At 40.8% G+C, this 17,735-nt stretch overlaps 2 protein-coding genes across 3 annotated transcripts in view; one reads left to right on the forward strand and one right to left on the reverse strand.

Annotated features, from left to right (window-relative positions):
• Positions 1-17,735, reverse strand: part of PSMA1 (proteasome 20S subunit alpha 1) — a 395,447-nt gene that overhangs the window by 133,006 nt on the left and 244,706 nt on the right. The gene's annotated exons all lie outside the window — the stretch shown is intronic.
• The window catches only part of INSC (INSC spindle orientation adaptor protein), a 148,895-nt gene that overhangs the window by 500 nt on the left and 130,660 nt on the right, over positions 1-17,735 (forward strand). Inside the window, exon 2 of one of the 2 annotated variants that reach the window (XM_079966447.1) lies at positions 2,885-2,935. The exons of the other annotated variant lie outside the window; for it this stretch is intronic. The gene's annotated coding sequence lies outside the window, so the exon portion shown is untranslated. The remainder of the gene's footprint in view (positions 1-2,884; positions 2,936-17,735) is intronic. 2 annotated transcript variants of the gene reach the window in all.

A 17,735-nucleotide genomic window follows, 5' to 3' on the forward strand; every position in this document is an offset into this window, starting at 1 on the left:
GTAGTTTTGAATCCAATTGAAAATAAATCTTGTTCCAGATAAAGAAACAGAGGCACACCTTTCCAGCGCAGAGAGTTGAGTGTGCATCTCAGTTTCTCGTGGCTTCCTCGCATGCATATTTTTGGGATATTTCCTGTGTGGGTTTCCCATTATGCTGTTTTCTTGGGCATCAAGAAAGATATGCAAAGATCTGAGCTGAGAAATAAAGAGGGGGAAAAGTATTGGGGAGGGAAAACTCTGCTGTCTGAAAAAGATATGATCTCTTTTGCTGACAATTCTTTTCAACGGACAATGTTCTCTTCAGTGCTGCTAGTCTAGTGAGATACATGCAGTGCAAATTGTGATCATATCCCAAGGCTGCCTTTTCAGACTTCTCAAATGGTGTGCAATGAGAGGATATTAATGGGGGCTAAACTATATATATCGGAGGAGTATGACGGAACAGTGGAAGCAGTGGCTGCATATGGCTTGCTTTGGGTTGCCTGGTGGCATAACCCAAGTATTTACTGAATATGGAGTAAATATGGTATGTACATTTGTTTTTGCAGATGCTTAAACATTTCCCTGCTCACTTAGGCTGAACTTAGAACTGGCCTGATTTCGTCCACGAAGAAACTGGAATAACTTGGATGGATTGTACAAATTAATGGGCAATAAGGCGAGCCAGGGACATGGGTGGCGCTGTGGTGTAAAACCACTGAGCCTTGGGCTTGCCAATAGAAAGGTCGGCAGTTCGAATCCCCATGACGGGGTGAGCTCCTATTGCTTGGTTCCTTCTCCTGCCAACCTAGCAGTTCGAAAACACGTCAAAGTGCAAGTAGATAAATAGGTACCGCTCTGGCGGGAAGGTAAACGGCGTTTCCGTGTGCTGCTCTGCTTTATCAAGAAGCAGCTTAGTTATGCTGACCCGGAAAAACTGTCTGCAGACAAACGTCGGCTCCCTCGGCCAGTAAAGCGAGTTGAGTGCCGTAACCCCAGAGTTGTTTGCGACTGGACTTAACTGTCAGGGGTCCTTTACCTTTACCTTTTTTCAAGACTAGCCACAATGGCTATATTTTGTCTACACTGTCAGAGATAGTCAGCCTCTGAATACTAGTTGCTGATACTCACAAGTATGGAGAATGCTGTTGCACTCAGGTCTTGCTTGCAGGCTTCCCATAGTTATCTGGTAGGCTCCTGTGAGAACAGGGGGCTGGACTCGATGGGCCATTGGCCTATTCCAGCAGGGAGGTAGAATAGTACTAAGGAGTAACAATGCAAGCAACGTCCCCTAGCAGAAAAGCAACCAAACAGACCAAGTAGACTCCAGAGAGGAACGGGAATAAAAGAGACTAGTTTAAAAGACCAAATAGAAACAAAAGGTGTTTTTTTTGGGGGGGGGGGGCGGTTAGGATAGCAATCAGAAGGCAGCCCTTTTTAGGGAAGCTTTTAATGTTTAATAGACTATTGTATTTTCATATTCTGTTGGAAGCCGCCCAGAGTGGCTGGGGGAACCCAGCCAGATGGGCGGGGTATAAATCATAAATATTATTATTATTTATTAAAATGGGAACCATCCCTGGAAAAACAGAGAAACTTAGATGATAGGTTACCCTGCTTTGCTCGTGACCTGGTTTCTCGCCTTCTAAGTGCCTAAGGGCCTGCTTCCATGCTTTAAGGAAGGGATGGGGAACCTGTGGTCTTGCCGATGTTGTTGGACTTCAACTCCTGCCATCACTGACCATTGGTCATGCCGGTTGGGTCTGATGGGAATTGGAGTCCAGCAACATCTATACACTGCTTTCAAAAGCTCCCAGTTGGATGGCTCAGTTGGTTGGAGCGTGGTGCTGAGAATGCCAAGGTTACAGGTTTGATCCCCATATAGGACAGCTGCATATTCCTGCACTGCAGGGGTTTGGACTAGATGATCCTCAGGTCCCTTTCCAACTCGATGGTTCTAGGAATTAACTCCTCTGCCAATCCTGCTGCCGCTGTGCTGAGGAAGAAAGCACCTGGAGGCTGACTGCGTGTGACATGTAGACATGCTCTCCCAGCAAGCCATGAGCAGTAGTCAAGAGCAGAAGCAAGGGAAGAGTGAACTGGGAACTTTTCAGCAGGATGTGACAGCATGCTGCTTGTTCACATAACGATACATTTGGAGAAGACTATTGACGGTGCAAACCTATACATATCTACTCAGAAATAAGTCCCATTGTGTTCAGTGAAACTCCTTAGAAGGTGGGTATAGTGCCAAAAGATGAGCAAAATAAGATTTGCTTTTGAAGGAAACACCTGTGACATTCTCCAGATGGTAAATGTATTTGTGCTATGTCTTTTTTTAAATATAAAAAGTCCAAAATTTCATTTCAGGAAAAAAAAAAGAATCTTGACAGTTTTTAAACATTTTTGTGATTAAACTGCACTTACAGATTTTTCCTGTATAGTGCATCTGGCATTTTTATTTGTGTGTGATGCTTCCTCCATTACAGGCCACTGGGAAAAAAAGCATCTATGTTTATCTTGCTCTTTGAATGTGCTCAGCTCCTTTTCTCTGGGCTAGTATAACCTCACCAGGGCCTTTAATTATGCTTCTCCTCCTCCAGCTGACCACCATAAAACTTCAAGCCCTTGCCACAAATCTGTAAAAATGTTTCTACTGCAATGGGAGACAAAAATAGAATAATTCCATGTCTTTTTGGATAGATGCCTAGTTGAAACTATGCAGTGTTTGACTGACAGAAGGCTATAGTCTTTGCTGAAAAGTGGGTTTCCCTTCTTCAATGCACTGCATTTAGTTTTTAAGAGTATACAAGCAAGGGAAGGAAGAGAGGATTTATACTGGTTAGCCTCTGGTGTTGACTGTTCCTTTTGTCTAACTTTCTGTGACTTATCATCATTCGGTCAGATTTTCTTCTTGACTTCCCCATATTCTTGGAGCACTTCGTCATATGAACGAGTGAGTATTTACTTCTTTGGTTTTGAGTGGTGTGACTATCTTAGTTCCTTAAAGTTGTTATTTTATATGCAGCTGGATAGAATATCAAATACCACTAGTGATCTTGGCACTAAAATTGTTCACTCTCTAACAGTTGTCATAAAAACAGACCTCTCAATTGTTCTTTAGATCATTTCAATGATAACTCTGCTTTATATGCAAGCAAGCAGCAGAAAGAAGCATGGAAAATAGTTATGAAAAAGTTTTGAATGTGCATTCCCTGGAGTCTTCTACTTTACAGCGATTCCGTTTACTTTCTGCATCTGCCTGCGTTTTAGCCAGAAACTGTATGCATAAGAAGAATTACAAAACTAGTTGGTAAATGAAGATAACAAAGCAAAAAATAAAAAAAAATGATATTCACTGGTGAGTTATAGAATGAAAAATGAAAACAAAAGAATATTACATTGATGCATCAACATTCACAGTCTTCTAATGTGCCTGTGAGACTGCATTAATGCCCACCAGGATATCAATCCTTCTGGTAAATTTGCTTCATTTTACCGAATAGGTTTAGTTAATTCTGATAATCTTTTCCAAATGCTGTTGAGCATTATGTCCTGTCTATCTTTGTATATATGGTCATGAGGTTTCTTAAAACTTTTGTAGGCGATTTATCTATACAATACTGATGTTTTCATATATGGTTGCTTCTTCATTTATTTCGGTGTAATGTTACTGGAAAGAAAACAACCACATTCCATTGTTGAGGGGGGAAGTTTTTTGAAGTTGTATATATGCCATATTCCAGAAGCTGCTGGCGTTTTATGCTTTAAACAAGCAGGGGATTCCTTGAATGAATCAGAAGAGTAGTACTGATTATTCGTGTGAAAGAGAAAAAGGGTAATGAGTTCAGTCCTATACGCATTAATAGGAATCAAGATTGTGTCTCCGCTTTGAAGTTGCAATTGCAGAATGGTGACTATGGCCCAGAGCAGGGATGAGTTACCTGTGACTCTCCAGATGTTATTGGACTTCAATTTCCAGCAGCCCCAGCCAGCATGACCAAGGATCAGGAGTGATGGGAGTTGTAGTCCAGCAACCGCTGGAAACTCACAGATTCCCCACAGCTGGCCTAAAGGGAGCAGAGGAAAAGGACAGAGTGAAGCAGCTGTATCTACCACCAGAAACTTGCCAGGGGAGCAGGCAGTAATTGAGATGTTGAGGAAAAGATGTACGTCTGCCACATAGCCTGCTCTGCACTCCTTAAGTTACCCTAATGTCCTCAGAGGACATGTTGTTGCTAGTACTGAAGAAAAAGCCAAGTTCCAGTTTGGTTGCTCAAACAGAAGAATGCTGTTCTTCTCATGTGGCAAAATGTTTGGCTCCCAAACATGTTTCCCTCTCACCCCTGGTAGTTTTCAGAGGCCCTCCCCTTTTTCTGTCAACTTAAAGAAGTAAACAAGCCGTGTGTGTATGGGGTGTGTATATTTGTGAAGAGTGTGTGTGTCAGGGTGCTTTTTGTACTGTTAATACTTTAATACTAAGTCTTACTGCTATTAATAGGCCTAATAATCCTTACTACTATTGATGGGTCATTCAGGTATTGCAGATGGGTCATTTGTAACAGGTGGGGTGTTTTTTGCTTATTAGATTTTCTGTGGAATGGATAAATCTGAATTAAAATGGGGCAGTGGGGGAGACGTGGACTGGCATTTAGATGCTGACAACATGGTGTTGATGCTGCAAAGTGTACATGCATGAGGAGCACCTATCGTGCAATAGGCTCCAGTAGTTTGTGACCGGGAGGGATGAGCAGTTTGTGTGTGTGTGTGTTAAAGATGGTTGAATGGCTATGTGTGAAAATGAGACATGGTTGTGTAGAAAAGTTATTACAAATAACACAAAACACCCACATCTATACATTTTTGTGGCGCTCTCTTTGTAATATCTATAGCGGTGCTATATCTTTCCAGTTCTTTATTCCTTAGCCAAGTTTAGCAGTAAACCAGATGCCAAGAGTGGCATGAGGAGCCCTTTGAATCTACATGTGGGCCATATATAACTACCATTCCTTTGAAGAATTCTTACCAGATAAAAAGTTAGCTAGACCAAGTTTGGATATAACACTAGGGCAAGGAAACAAATGCTCAGGTCACTGGAGAGATCGTGGCTTCTTTTACCACCTCTGCTCCTACTACAACTTCACATGGCTGTGATCCCAAGTCATGGTTTATGTATGAACTCATGGTTTATCTTGCTCCAGGATCAAATGTAATGCCAAACCATGGCTTTATCTCACAGCAATGTGGCAGCAGTAGGATTGGAGAAGGTGCAAAACAGCCACGATCTTCTCGCTGGGAAGCTGCATGTCTGGGAATTCATGTTAAGTACAGTGGTACCTCAGGTTACATACGCTTCAGGTTAAAGACTCCTCTAACCCAGAAATAGTGCGTCAGGTTAAGAACTTTGCTTCAGGATGAGAACAGAAATCGGGCTGTGGCGGCGCGGCAACAACAGGAGGCCCCATTAGCTAAAGTGGTGCTTCAGGTTAAGAACAGTTTCAGGTTAAGTACGGACCTCCGGAACGAATTAAGTACTTAACCTAAGGTACCACTGTAATGGTTTGTCACTGAGTGTTGCATGTGATCAGGGCCAGTGACTTTACTTGGTTTGCCTAGGGACCATCGGTAAGCACTACCATACTTTCGAAAACCTCTATCTCTTCCTTATTACAATTTTTTTATAGCTGTTCAGATAATTTATACATAGCATAACTTCTCAGTATGAATAAGTTGTAAATGTGTCTCTCAGTGAGATGAGTGCCGCACCTCATAGTCGCCTTTGATTGAATCTTCTAGGGGTCCTTTACCTACCTTCCTTTTTTACCTATGTAAATTAGGAATGTGTGTGTGTGGGGGAGGAGAGTTCAATCTTGTTTGTGTTTTAACAAGAAACTACATAATCCACACTTCTCAAATCTATGTGTGAATTATAAGACAGACCCTTCACAATTTGCACAAATTCTGTAGAACATTTCTCTAGCTAGGTAATGGGTACAAAAATGTATACACATGGATAAAATTGAAATATATAGAAAAATAAAAAAATGTCCAGTAGCACATTAAAGGTAAAGGTAAAGGTACCCCTGCCCATACGGGCCAGTCTTGACAGACTCTGGGGTTGTGCACCCATCTCACTTAAGAGGCCAGGGGCCAGCGCTGTCCGGAGACACTTCCGGGTCACGTGGCCAGCGTGACATCGCTGCTCTGGCCAGAGCCAGAGCCAGAGCCAGAGCCAGAGCCGCACACGGAAACGCCGTTTACCTTCCTGCTGGTAAGCGGTCCCTATTTATCTACTTGCACCCGGAGGTGCTTTCGAACTGCTAGGTTGGCAGGCGCTGGGACCGAGCAGCGGGAGCGCACCCCGCCGCAGGGATTCGAACCGCCGACCTTTCGATCGGCAAGCCCTAGGCGCTGAGGCTTTAACCCACAGCGCCACCTGCGTCCCACTAACACATCTACTTCAGTATAAAATCCAGATGCTGAAATTAACAACTCCGAGCCTCGTATACTTGTCATGACCTAGAAACCATCATGACTTTAGTGTGCATCTATCATGAGTGCATAATTTAATTTGTTACTAGACAGCTCAAATTTAAATGAGAAATAATCACTGTATTGTTTTGGAGTGCCCAGAGAATAGGTTGCAAAAGAATAGAAATGAATCGTGGTGTAAAATCTAAACATGGCAGTAAACAAAAAAATCCTAATGGAGTCTTTGGTGTTGAATTGTGTGGAGAGTTTTGTTGTTGGTAACAAAAGTGAAATTGAGATTTGAGCTGAAAACATTCCATTGTATGTTTCCATGGCAACATATGGCAACCTGTACAATAACAAGCCATGGGCATTGATTGATATAGCCTGTCCTCTGTTTAGGAAAACTGTTCCTCCATTCCTTATAATTATGGAAAGAAACAAAGAGAGATACATAAATGAGAAAAGTCACTGAGAGCTTGACTTGCTGTCTGCCCTAAGTGAAGACCATGTCTTTACAGAGCTCTTGTTCATATGATACTTAGGGAATTTGTGTGGTAATGGAACAGTGGTGATGCAATGCAGGGATGGGGAACTTTAACTTCCAGCAGTGCTAGTGGTCAGGGCTGATGGTAGTTGGGGTCCAGCAACATCTGAAGGGCCACAGGTTCCCAGGCTTTGATATAATGACGTATGAGTTAGTCTTCAAAGAATAGCTAGTCCACAAAGGACCCATTAGCAATTCCGTCCCTCTCTTTCAGAGAGATATCACATGAACAGGCCTCCACATTATCAGACACTTGTCTGAAGGTCGCCAGTCATGGCTGGCCCACCTATGAGGCAAAGTGAGGTCATCACCTCACGCGGCAGAAACCTCAGGGGCAGCCGATCCCAATGTAGATATTTACACCCCCCCCCCCAATGTAGATCTTCATTCACCCCTTCTTCTCTGGCAGGGAGGGAGGCATCATTTTGTAGTTCACCTCAGATGTCAAAATGTCTTGGGCTGGCTCTGCCCCGGTCATATGTTTTCATTTGCAGGGTACATTGGTACATTGGATTGGAGAGTGCCAGTTCTCCACCACATAGAAGCCTCAGGTCAGATATGAATATTGATGTGAACTGAAGGTAAGAAGACATATGAAAGCCTAGGGAGGTGGGACCTGGGAAGGCTTGTGGGGGAAAGTTCTCTCCATTTCTCCCCAAGGAATAAAAAAATAATAAGAGAAAAATCAAGAATCTGTGGAATGAAGTGAAAAAACTATGAAGCATTTTATTTTTTTGGAATGACTTACTTTTAAAGGCAAATTTTTACTCAAAATGTATAGTATTATGTAAGATAATCTACAGCAATAAAGAATGGTAAGTGGTGTGTACACTGTGGGTAGACATAATGCAACACTTAAATTCCCTAAACAACAGAAGAGCATGCTGCCCCACACTTTCTAGGCATGGGTCTGAGTGGTTTTGCCTTTGTCCTGCTGCTTTCTCCTGGAAAATCTGCTCTTTGGTGCTAAATCAGAAGAAATGGCAACCTGCAGAAAACCCAGTTGCTGTTTGTTCCAATTCAGTGCTAAACAGTTGGGTTTTCCCAGGGGAAAGTGGCAGGGCGAAAGGAAGTGTGGATCAGCCCTGAATTGCCTTTGCCATTTCACAGCCCATTCACCTAGTTTGGAGTGATGCTTTTACAGTTCCTTTTTTGTTCTAATGACCCTGAACAATTTGGTGTCAGCAGCAAGCTACTTGCTTGTGAATTACAGCTTGCCTGCTTTGAGTGACCTTTGCTCTAGATTCCACAAGAAGCAAGCATCCTTCATCAGCTGTCTTTTCTGACCTGACCCTTCCCTTCTGGTTGACCCTTTCACTTCTCCCCTCAAATTACTGTGGCACAGACACACTGCGACAGACTGGAAAGCAAGCGGATTATTGATCTGCCGTGCCAGAGGATAGAAAGGTGAGCCGTTCCCAGCCATGCTTACCTGGGAGGAAGTTCTACTGTAATAGCACAATCTAGTTAGTGCCTCAATGAGTGACCACCTGGGAACAACATGAACCGTATCCTGGGCTTGACCACTGAAAGGATGTTAGTAACAAAATAATTTAATAAAACCTAAAGCTTGCTCCCATAGGGATGTGGGTGGTGCTGTGGGTTAAACAACAGAGCCTAGGACTTGCCGATCAGAAGGTTGGTGGTTCGAATCCCCGCGACGGGGTGAGCTCCCATTGCTCGGTCTCTGCTCCTGCCAACCTAGCAGTTCGAAAGCATGTCAAAGTGCAAGTAGATAAATAGGTACCGCTCCGGTGGGAAGGTAAACGGCGTTTCTGTGTGCTGCTCTGGTTCGCCAGAAGCGGCTTAGTCATGCTGGCCACATGACCTGGAAGCTGTACGCCGGCTCCCTCGGCCAATAAAGCGAGATGAGTGCCGCAACCCCAGAGTCGGCCACGACTGAACCTAATGGTCAGGGGTCCCTTTACCTTTACCTTTAAAGCTCGCTCCCACTGGATTTGACAAATTCAGTAGATACTAGCCACAATGGCTATTTTCTATCTCCATCATCAGAGGCATCAAACCTCTGAATCCCAGTTTCTGGGACTTGCAGGTAGGCAGAGTGCTGTTGGGTTCATGCCCAGCTTACAGGCATCTGGTTGGTCACTGTGAGAAGAGGATGTTGGGCTAGATCCAGCATGCTCACCTTGTAGTCTTATGTTCTTACATGTCTACTTAGATATGAAGCTTACTGTCATGGATAAAGGATTGTAGCCTAAATTTTATAAATATGCCTGTTATGGCATAGTTGCTAGGTGATAAGCAGTGAGGTCTCCCAAAGATCTGTTCATAAATGAATTGGAATCAGGAGTGGGGTGCCCAAGTTTGCAGGGGATATAATAGTATTCAGGGCGATGAAAACCCAAGCAGTCTGTGAAGGTCTCCAAACTGTGTGAATAGGAAAGAATGAAAGAAAAATGGCAAAAAGATGTTTAACCCCTGTTTCAACAAAAGATAACAACACATACCCCTTATTTCTTCTTATAAACCACTTTCAAAAATTAGGAAGGGGCAAAACCACAAGATGTAAACTTGCAAAAGCTTATGTGGTTTGCAATGTGTGCCTTCAGATGAGCACATAATAAATTTGTACAAAACAGCTAAAAACTGGGAAAGGAATCAATAAGAACCACTGATATTTTCCCTTTACAAGCCCATCAAACAAAAGGATAAGCGTGTGTGGCTTGGTTTAACCACTTTCTCTCTCTTTCCTGCCTGCCGTCTTTTAATTCCTTCGTTTCTCTGACCTGCACCTTTTGTGACTGGCTCACTGGAACTCTCCAGGGAGGATCAGTATCGGGTCTAATAAGCTTGCTGTTACTTTACACCAACTGGAAAATAAATGTTTCATCTGTTAAATTGGCAAATAGAAAATGTTTTTTCCCCCCTAGAAGAATGAGGACAATAGAAAAGTATTTTTTGCTTTGATGCGACTGAGAGCAGATAAAATGGATTCAAAGCTATGGACGTAAGTGTCTTCAGTGAACACTGACTTATATAAGACTTCTCATTCTTTATTTAGCTGTTTGCACTGAAATGTGATCAGATGAACACTGCATGGTCCACTTGAAATGCCTGTTGCAGGCTGTGAAATTCTTAGAGCTATAAGACCTTGACTGCAGCACATAAGAAGCTTGCTGTGAATTCAAGTCCTGGGGGGAAAATAGCCTGTTATGAACATTGCAAGAACATGTAACTCCAGACTGTTTGTTCATTTAGGTCTCGGTTCTTCTCTTTGGGGCTCAATACTGCTATTGAATGCATTGTTTTTAACTGGCAACAGTGCCGGCAGACATTAGTGGTTTCTGTTTGGGTTTCTGTTTATTTCTTATTTTTTAATGTGCTTCATACATCTGACTACATTTCACTGGTTTCACTTAGTTAAATGTTCTTTTTCAGGATTATAAAGTATAAAAGGAAGCTCTTTCATGGTATAAACAGGGTGTCAGTTTCTGCACAGGAGGGGCAAAGTGATATATTCTAAAATAAATGGCCAAAAAGGCAGGATGTACCAAGACCATTTCTTGTCAATACTTTCCTTATACCTTAATAATCAGAGACATAGGTGCTTCTGAGAAACAATTGCATATGATTTAAAACACGAAGGGTGTGTGTGTGTGTGTGTGTGTGTGTGTGTGTGTGTGTGTGTATAGGTGTAGTCTTCCACCCACCCTCTCTGATTTGGTACGGGATTTAAAATAAAATTTGTGAAAATTTGATTAAGGATTTAATGGGAATATAATAAAACACAACCTTCTGAATTTGTCAATAAGCTACCAAACCATGCAAATAGGCTAGATTAGGGAGATATGGTAGAGATAGTATGAATATAGTCTTGCACATCAGTGGGACTTCATTACATCTATGAACAGAGTCAGCTGATTCTTTGCAGCTAGGACATGGAAAGCCGCCTTGTATTGAGTTGGACAACGGTCCACCTTCTGTATACAAATTATTTGCTCTACCATTGAGCTGTGGCTGCTATTGAAAAGAGCCCATGGGATGCATGTTGACCATCCTGGATACAAAAAAAGTAGATACTGTGATCTGGAGAAAAAATAAGGAATGCAATATAAAATTATGGATTAATTTTCTGTACCCTTTCTTCAACAATTAAGCCCTTTGGTTAAATCTGTTCTGGATTAAGGCTAAATTTAGTTTTTAACTAGAAGAATCCAATCTAACCTTGGCTGCTTGGGAAGTCAACATATCTTTGGAATGCTTTAGTAAATTTGATTTGATTATATTATGTTGATTTGACAGTTAACTGTATCTAGATGCAATTCTTCTTGTGATGATTAACTTCAGGCAAAAGGAGTCAGCAGAATGCTAGTTCCGATGGATTCTGGAACACATTAAATGAAAAAGTGGCTCAATTCATAATAGGCATGCGAGTCTCTGCAAGGTAGTTTATTCATTTCCTAAATACACTATGCAAGAGATCTCTTTTGCATTGATAACTGTAGCATCAAAGCAATTTCTTTCAAGATACTCGGAAACATTAAATGTAATAGAAACACTGGTGAAATAAATTCAAAGTTTATATATTTTACCTATTCTAGCATTCAATGTTTAAGTATCATACTTGTTCTAGCAAAATGAAACATATAATTCATGTGATGAACAAACAGCCAAAATTGATCAAAACACAGAATGTCTAAATAGATTAACTGGACAAGTATCACAGAACGTACAAGCAATTGGGCAGTTGACGGAGGCCACAGTAGAAAATCGGAAATTGGCTGAGGACACTACTCAAAAATTAGAAAATTTAGAACAAGAGGTAAGACCACTCTGTAAACAAGTAGGTGAACATCAGACCTATCTATCTATGATAGAACTGCGGAATCGGGAGACCAATTTAAGGATAAGGTCGATACCAGAAGTGGAAGAAGGCAACTTAGCTGAGTTTCTGACTAAAGAATTCACCAAGTTCTGGAATTTAGAGGAAAAGGACTTTAAAATTGTGTCAGCTTACAGGCTTGGAAGACTTGTAAAGAAAGAAAAGCCCAGAGACTGTTTGATAATATTGAGATCAAAGGAGGAAAGGGATAAGATTTTGGGCCTACACTACAAGAAGTCACTGGACATTTTGGATAGAAGAATTGAACTTTATAAAGACATTCCTAAACAACTGTTGGACCTTAGATCCGCCTATCTTGAATTGGTTAAATTGCTCAGGAGCAACTCAATTATCTTTAGGTGGGAATTTCCCCAAGGATTATCTTTTACTTTCAGAGGGAAGAAGGTTAAAATTAGAACACTGGAAGATAGAGACAAATTTCTGACTACATACGGAGAGGACCTTCAAAAAGGAATTGAACTACCCTTTGGGCCTGGAGCACCGGCGGTACCGGCACCCTTGGAACCTGAAGATTCTGCGAATAAGATACTACCCCCGGAAAAATAATCAGATTATTTCAGGATGTCTCTGCAACTTCTGAGCTGGAATATAAATGGCTGTAACATCCCGGAAAAAAGGAGGAAAATATTTCATATATTGAAAAAAGAACAATTGGACATTATTTGCTTGCAAGAAACACATGTGACTAGGCTCCATAGAAAAGTGTTAATAAACAAAAGATTGGGCCAGGAATTTATATCTTCGGACAAAGTAAAGAAGAGAGGTGTGGTCATATATGCAAAAGAGAGCCTGTCACCCAAATTCCTATTTAAAGACGAACATGGAAGAATTTTAGCAATTGAGATACAACATCAAGGAGAGAAACTTTTGATATTAGGAATCTATGCGCCGAATGAGGGGAAATCGGAATTTTACAAGAAGTTGCATGAGACTATGCTGGATTATCTGGACTACAACAACATCATTTTGATGGGAGATATGAACGGGGTCGTATCAACCAACATGGATAAGTCACAAAGCCAAAATGTTACAAAAGACAGCAGACTACCAAAGACCTTTTTTGAAATGATAGACAATATGGATTTGATTGATATTTGGAGGACAAAAAACCCCTTGGGAAGAGAGGGAACATTTTTCTCTGAAGCCCAACTGACTTGGACAAGAATCGACCAAATATGGATATCTAGAGGTCTGGCACCAAGGTCAAGAAGGTGGAAATCTGCCCAAAGACCTGCTCCGACCATAATGCAGTAAAGATGGACTTGACACTAATACCAACCGGCTCCTTTAGATGGAAGATGAATGACAATTTGTTTAGAGATCAGGAGATTATTAAGAAGGCCCAAAAAGCTCTAAAGGACTATTTTGAGATAAACTTGAATACTACGGTGGAAAAAAGAACCATCTGGGACGCAAGCAAGGCAGTGATGAGGGGGTTCTTGATACAACAGAATGCTGTAAAGAAAAGGACACAAAATGAGAGGAAAGATAAAATTCTGGAGAAAATTAAAGAATTAGAAAAGAAGCTAAGATCAAACCCGAAGTCACAGCCGACGCTGAGAGAAATTAAGCTTCATCAAGCACAATATTCTAAATTGATAAACCAGGAAATAGAGTGGAAGATTAAATTAATGAAACAAAAAACCTTTGAATCGGCGAACAAATGTGGAAAACTGCTAGCTTGGCAGTTGAAGAGGAGACAAAAACTAAATACAGTTACAAATTTAGAGATTGAAGGAAGAAACATTCAGAACCCTGTGGATATTAGAAAGTGCTTCCAGAGATATTTCAAAAAATTATATACCCAAGGGCCGCAAGATGAGAATGAGATTAAACAATTTTTGGAAAAAAATGGACTGCCAAAATTGTCACAAGAAAATAGATCAATCCTGAACTGTAAAATAACACGACAAGAGATGGAGCAAGCCATTCAAAATATGAAATTGGGCAAATCTCCAGGACCAGATGGGCTGACCTCCAAGTATTATAAGACATTAAAAGACTATTTGATACAACCACTGATGGATGTTAGCAATGAAATTATGGAGGGGAAGAGGGCGCCAGAATCGTGGAAGGAAGCTTTTATCACATTGATACCAAAATCAGAAGCTGAAAAGACACAACTTAAGAACTATCGTCCCATCTCTCTTCTAAACGTGGATTACAAAATTTTTGCAGATATTATGGCAAGTAGATTTAAAAAAGTTTTAAATGAAGTAATTCACAAGGACCAGGCGGGCTTTCTCCCAGGTAGACACCTGTTTGCTAACACAAGGAATATTATTGACATTTTGGAACTTTTGCAAACAGACATAAATACAAAAGCAGTGTTAATTTTCATAGATGCGGAGAAGGCCTTTGACAATATCTCCTGGAAATTTATGAAGGGAAACTTAAAAGAAATGGGAGTGGGACGGGGTTTTGAGAATGGGATTGATGCAATATATTCAGAACAAAAGGCTAAACTGATAGTTAACAATGGGGTTACAGAAGAGTTTAAAATTGAAAAAGGAACATGACAAGGCTGCCCTATTTCCCCTTTGCTGTTCATTTTGGTTCTGGAAGTGCTCCTGAATATGATTAGAGGGGACAGGTTGGTGGAAGGAATTCAGGTCGGAGCGAAACAATATAAGCTTAAAGCTTTTGCAGATGACCTAGTTTTGACCCTGCAGGAGCCAGAATCTAGTACGAAAAGAGTATTACAATTGATTCAAGACTTTGGTCGGGTGGCGGGATTCAAACTAAACAAACAGAAAACCAAGGTATTGGAAAAAAAAATTGACAGTTACAGAGTCGGAACGGTTTCAGAGAGAGACAGAATTAAATGTGGTTAAAAAAGTAAAGTACCTAGGGGTAAACATAACAGCAAAAAATCTGAGTCTATTTAAGGATAATTATGAAAAATGTTGGTCAGAAATTAAGAGAGACTTAGATAGTTGGACAAAATTGAAACTTTCTTTGCTAGGCCGAATTGCTGCTATCAAGATGAATGTATTGCCAAAAATGTTGTTTTTGTTTCAAACACTACAGATTGTGGACAAGACGGAGTGCTTCCGGAAGTGGCAGAGAGATATCTCTAAATTTGTCTGGCAGGGCGAAAAGCCCAGAATTAAGTTTAAGATATTAACTGATGCGAAAGAGAGAGGGGGCTTCGCCCTGCCGGACTTAAAGTTGTACTATGAGGCCGCAGCTTTCTGCTGGCTAAAAGACTGGCTACTTCTCGAAGACACTGATGTATTGGATTTGGAAGGTTTTAACAATGCTTTTGGTTGGCATGCATACTTATGGTATGATAAGGTTAAAATCAATAAGGCCTTTAAAAACCATATTGTCAGAAAAGCAGTGTTTAATGTCTGGACAAAATATAAAGACTTATTGGAAAATAAAACTCCAAGGTGGCTATCACCTCTGGAAGCTAAGGCCCGAAAAAGACCCAATATGGAGGCCAAATGGCCAAAATATTGGGAAATTTTAGAAAAAGATGGAGACAATTGGAAATTGCAGAGTTTGGAGAAAATGAAGGCTAAAGTGCGAGACTGGCTACATTACACTCAGATTAAAGAAGTTTTCAAAAATGACAAAAAGTTAGGGTTCCAGGTGGAGAAATCAAAATTGGAAACAGAACTGTTAGAGCCTAAGACTAAGGTACTTTCAAGAATGTATAACTTGCTGTTAAAATGGAATACACAAGATGAAATGGTTAAATCGGCTATGATAAAGTGGGCACAGGACATTGGGTACAATATCATGTTTGAGGACTGGGAAAGGTTGTGGACCACTGGGTTGAACTTCACTGCATGTAATGCTTTGAAGGAAAATGTAATGAAAATGATATATAGATGGTACATGACCCCAGTTAAACTTGCCAAAATATACCATTTGTCTGATAACAAATGCTGGAAATGTAAAGGGAATGAAGGAACATTCTTTCACCTCTGGTGGACGTGCCCTAGAGTGAAGGCCTTCTGGGAAATGATATATAATGAGTTGAAAAAGGTATTTAAGTATACTTTCCCTAAGAAACCAGAAGCTGTTCTCCTGGGTATTGTTGGCCAGAGGGTGATAAAGAAGGACAGAACTTTTTTCCTGTATGCAACAACAGCAGCAAGGATACTCATCGCCAAGCATTGGAAAACTCGAGATCTACCCACACTGGAAGAATGGCAGATGCAACTTGATAGACTATATGGAACTGGCTGAGATGACCGGCAGAATCCGAGACCTGGGAGAGGAAAGGGTTGAAGAAGACTGGAAGAAATTTAGAATTTATTTACAAAAATATTGTAATTTGGTTGAATGTTAAGAAGGATGCCAGACTATAAATAATTGAGCACCACTAAAATAGATGTAATCTGGATGACAAGTGTGATGGAGGGAAACATAAACCTTTAGGAGAACTATTAGACTAAATTAAATGAACGGGATTTAAGAATGTAAACAAGATGATAAATTGCTGGTAAAAGTTTATAATGATGTAAGTGGGAGCGGGAGACGTGAGGGAGTCCAAAGAAGCTTTGAAAATATGTTATGATACATGTTATATTGTTTATTATTTTTGCATTTTGTATTTAAAAAACCTTAATAAATATTTTTTTTTTAAAAAAAGAAACATATAATTCATGTCTAGGTTTGTAAGATGTGTAAGTCTAACTAAAGAGCCAGGTATCCACTATGTGGAGGAAGTGATTGGTATGGCAATATGATGGGAGTTGTAGAGTGCAAGCTTTGCATGTGAAAATGTCCTAGGTACAATGACTGACATCTCCAGATAAGGCTGGGGAAGAGCCCACTATGAAACCTCAAAGAACCAACATCAGTAAGTGTGCATAGTACTGTACAAATGGTCTGACTCTGTCCTATGACCACTTCCTATGTTCCTAGGTCATCCAGGAGAAGCATCAGCTGCCAGTACTTGCTCCCTGACTAGCAAGTATGCTTCTAGAATTCATTTCTTCTAATCATAAGAGCTTTGGCCCATCAAGTCCAGCATCCTGTTCTCACAGTGGCCAATCAGATGCCTCTGGATTATTTTCCTTTCTCCACAAATCTCTTGTTAAAAGCCAGGTTCATAAACTGTGTGGCAAAGTAACAGCCTACAGAGTTAAAATAATGTAAATATTAGCCCATGCACTGATGTCCTATTTAGCAAAGGTAGACTCCAGCCAATTGCATTTGAAAATAGAAACACTGGATTTCTTTAATCTATATTCGTGGCGGCGGCAGTGGCAGTGGCAGGGGGATGAAGCAATTGACACTATATAAATAAATTGTTCTGCATCTTTGGGGATTTGAGCATCCGTTTATGTAATCACATTGATGAAAGGGGTTCTATGAGGACGCAACACTTTCTAGTTTTAAACGCCGCAAAACTATTTTCCACCTCAGATCCACTCTTCAATTATCTGGGACTAAAGATGCATTGAAATAAGTGAGAATAAGATATCCTGTTCTTCCGTTCAAACCTAATACGATTTTTTTTTTTTTTTTGAAAAGGTTAAAGTTCAGGGCTCTAAAATAAAAAAATAAATAAACCACCTCGCGTTCTTAACAATGCAAATGAGGAACTGTGACATCTGCAGCCTAGATGAAAATTCTGTTAAAAGGCAAGTGCTGAAGGGGGCTTTGTCTGTGCTCTTCCTCACTAGACATACATCCACCTGGGTAATTGGTACATTTTTTTGTTCTCTTTTCCTCTCTCCATTCCCGTAAGTAGAGATTCTCTAAGTAGAACTCAGATTCTCATTAGCCTTGTTCATGTGTTATGCTTCCGTGATGCCAGTCGTGTGAGGGAGGAATCTGGGATTGCGCCTGCAGCCCCCGGGTTTTGTCTGTCAAGTTCTGAACGCCTTCCGGTGGAAAAGCAGGTCAATTTCA

Source organism: Podarcis cretensis (genome assembly GCF_951804945.1).
Source record: "Podarcis cretensis genome assembly, chromosome: 1".
NCBI lineage: Eukaryota > Metazoa > Chordata > Lepidosauria > Squamata > Lacertidae > Podarcis > Podarcis cretensis.